This window comes from Copadichromis virginalis, linkage group LG19, assembly GCF_057382275.1.
Source record: "Copadichromis virginalis isolate Kocher_CV1m ecotype Utaka linkage group LG19, C_Virginalis_male_GT1.1, whole genome shotgun sequence".
NCBI classification, from domain to species: domain Eukaryota; kingdom Metazoa; phylum Chordata; class Actinopteri; order Cichliformes; family Cichlidae; genus Copadichromis; species Copadichromis virginalis.
The window spans coordinates 35,451,616-35,455,602 of NC_140636.1; the positions used below are offsets into that span (position 1 = coordinate 35,451,616).

At 35.4% G+C, this 3,987-nt stretch overlaps 1 long non-coding RNA gene across 1 annotated transcript; it reads left to right on the top strand.

The window, feature by feature from the left end:
* The first annotated feature begins 388 nt into the window (after nt 1-388).
* Nucleotides 389-3,124, top strand: LOC146686690 (uncharacterized). The gene is made up of 4 exons (XR_014916707.1): nt 389-493; nt 1,298-1,453; nt 1,539-1,631; nt 2,429-3,124. It is a non-coding gene; the product is annotated as an uncharacterized LOC146686690 (long non-coding RNA).
* Nucleotides 3,125-3,987: the final 863 nt, after the last annotated feature.

Here is a 3,987-nt window from a genome sequence, read left to right on the forward strand (position 1 = left end):
ACTCAAAAAACAGATTCAGGTCCTCCTTTCAAAGAACACATGCAAATTATGTTAGTTGTTCACAAATGCAATTAAAAAATACCAAATTAATTTGATTTTCTTTGTGTAAACCTAAAATTATTCAAAACCAGCAGAGGCTGATTCTGAACACAAAATGAATGAGTTTGTTGGGGCACTGGGGGTAGGAGGAGTACATTTTTGCACTTAAGTATTTGTAAACTCAAAGAAATCAATTCAAGCCCCTATTTAAGCTTAAACATTATTTTTAATCTCATTCAACGCAAATGTAGCACTCCAGCGTTACTGCAATTATTATTCGTGTGGTGAACCTAAATTATTTTCTCTCAAAGCAGTCTTTGTCACAAGAATACAAAGTTACTGAGTTACACAACGGTCCGCCTTCTTTGAAAATTTTGCGCTCTTTCAGGATCACCTAAATGAATCCAGCTGCTCTTGGCCTCTCTGTACTTTTTGGATAAAACTACACCTTCAGGTAAGGTAACATATTATTTTTCCATATATCCAATTGTGTATTTCTTTATCAGCTAAATCTATAATGCTATTTATCATAGAAGCTTGTAACAGTTGTTTTTTGAACTTTTGGTGGTGCTACCATTCTCTTCTCTGCTTGAATACTATTTTTTTTTTTTGACAATATAGCCAGGTCTTTTCAAAAGTGTCTTGTTTTAGAGGAGAAATTGTGTAGCTGCCAACTTTTAAGTCGGAGCGTGTGCTAGCTTATTAGCAGCTAGCCATTGTGCTCAATGAAAGATGATGTCCTATAGCTAACTTCTTTCTTACTGTTTTCTTTTTATAATCTAAAAATATGGTATTCTGTGTTTATTATTATATGCCATTTTCTAGTAGAAAGTATCGTTTTGAGGTGTCTTTAAAAGCACTACATAGTTTACTGAGGGTGCTACCAAAAGCGAACCATGTGGCCGGAAGAGTAACTGCAGGCAGCACAATGCGCACTCCCATGACGTTCAAACCTATTTATTATTATAAAAGATTTCGGCTACGTCCACACTTACACAGGTATTTTTGAAAACGGAGATTTTCCGTTTTCGTTTTAAAAAATAATCCCGTCCACAGGTAAACGCAAAAATGAAGGAAAACGCTGCTAGGAACATGCCAAAGCAACAGGTGGCGATATATTCCTAAACTCAGCTACAAACAGTTTAGGTCTTGACAAACTTCACTGATGGTTCAAATGTTTAGCAACTTTCAGTGTGTTGATTCAGCAGTCTGTATTTAAACTTCTAGTTTATTATATTTGTGTATGTTTTATTTCCAGGTGAATGCAGAGTTCTTGCAGATCACTACAAAACCCCTGCAGGCGAAGTTCTTGGCTCAGCTGGACAATTTAACAGACAAGCTGATGCAAAATTTTCAGGGGAGCAAAGGAGCAAAGGGCCAAAAGATCAAGGATATCATGGCGATCAGTAGTTTGGTCGGTACTAATGATAAACCCATCAATTAAATGCAATCAATCAATTCCATTTTTTTCACCCTTTTTTTTTCCACCCTTGCATTAGTATGATGACATCGACATAAAGAGGGAGCATACTCTTAAAAGCCTGGTGATCTACTTTAATGAAGATCCAGACCTACTGTTCAAGGAGTATCTGGTACGCTTATCACACTTTCTTTTCTAGATTCAATTTGAGTTAGGTTCATCGCACACAAAATCCTCATATATTCAAAAGAGACAATATAATTGTGAAATAGTATTATTCTTAATAGTCATTGTTGAAACTTGCACTGGAGAGCACTTTTTAAGGGGATAGTTTCAGCAAAAATTCAATTGTTCATTCTTTTGGTGCTGCCATGTAGGTATCTACTGCCTCTATAAACACAGTAAATGTGGACAAAACATTCATCCATTTTCTGTCAGTGTTTCAATTCAGTTTATTTATATAGCGGTATATCACAACAACAGTCATCTCAAGGCACTTCAGAAAGTAAACACTCCAGTGGAGTTCAGTTTATTATGCCAATTAGTAAAAAGTCTTCATTATAAGGAACACAGCAGATTGCATCAAGACACTAACTAGTGTCACTGCCATTACAGCAATCTCCTGGTTTCAGGAATAATGTGCATAAAACAAGCAGTTTCAAAAGGTTCCCAATTGTGATGGAATAAGGGAAATTGACCCAGCCCACACACACACACACACACACACACACTGATAGACACTGGAGGAGCTCCTGCTCTATATCAAGCCCCTCCCAAAGGGAGGTACATAATACCTGAACCCAAACTATTGATAGGAAACAGATTGACGGGTTTTATTTATGTTTGGAGTGTTTATAGAGGCGGTAGAGACCCATGTTTCAGCACAAAAGGATACAAAAGCTGAGTTTTGCATAATATGTCCCCTTCCAAGTGACAGAGCCCTTAAACCTGAAACAACCTGTTTTTCAGACCTCCTCCACTGAGGATGAACGGTTGAGGTCCACTGCAGCAACTGTCACTGTATTTACACCATCAGAAGAGAAGGGATTCAGGAGCCAGAGGATGTTGGAGTTGTCACTGAAGGTACTACAGTTATGAACAACCTCGGTAGTGTCATCATGGCATTCATCGTCCTCTTTGGACTGATTTATGCACTTGATCTGAGCTATCCAAATGACCACAAGTACGCTTTTGAGTTCTGTCAGAAGATTTTGATGAATCTGGATGGACAAAGGCTCAGTACAAAGATGCAGCAAATGAAAATGAAGATGTTTGCTTAGGCAAACAAGACCCAGCACAAAAGTTGATTTTGGCCTTTTTATATCTTTTGTTCAAACTGTGACCTTTTTTTCTTTCTTTTTTTTGGCCAAATGGAAGTTGTCTATTTTTGTCTGCTGTTATGTTGTGAGTGATGTGACCTTTAATCTGTACTACTATAGATGGATGAAAGGACTGGGGATTTAGCTCAGAAAAAGTTTCATGGTTGTAACCACCATTTTCTTTTTGATTGCTTTTGGGATTTGCAAAGGTAATAGAAAAATGTTGACAAGTTTTGTGTCTTCCAGTGTTTTAAAGTTGGTCTTCCCGTTCTTATAAGCTTGTAAATGTTTACATGTAATTGGTTTTGGAGAAGTAAAGTTGAAAGATTTTATTTTTATTAAAATACCTCCCCCTTGGTAACAGAAAAATGTTCGTCATGAAAACACACACACACACACACACACACACACACACACACATACACACACATATATATATATATATATATATATATATATATATATATATATATATATATATATATATATATATATGTGTGTGTGTGTGTGTGTGTGTGTATTTATGTATTGTTGGGTTGTTTCAAATCTTCAGTGACTGCCATACTATGGTGTGAATTGCAATGTTTAGTAGGTTATCATTGTGAATTTGCAAGTGTCACTATAAATATATACAATGATTCTGAAGTGAAATCTGATTTTACAGATTCCAGTTTGTTTTCAGTATTGCCTAGTAGTACAGAGGTGTGTGCTATTCAGATTTGACATTCATTACAAATGTACGTCAGCACTTTTTTGTGAGCACTTTGATTTTTGTTAAGGTTGATTTGACCATGTGACATGTATGTTTATTTACAAAATATTCTGTTTCTGCTTTTAATTCAAGTGAATAAACCCGAGTTGTAAAAACAAATTCATTTTGTCATTATTTTAATAATTAAATTAGTTTTCTGGTAATGAAAATTATGATTTAGTTGAACTCAAAATAATGATTTCAGTGCAATGAAAATCTAGCTCAAGTGAATGACATTGTATTGAGTTGGACCAACCAAAACCTTTCACATCATTTTAATGTACTTTTTTTCATTTTAGCAGTATTTACGAAATTGTGTTCTACTGACTCAATTTAATTGAATTGTCATGATGTATGTAGATTAGGTTGGACCAAAATAGATGTATTACGTGGAAAACCTGCCATCAGTCCAATTGAGTTCATCCAATGACTTATTTTTTTGAGTGTACACAATGAGA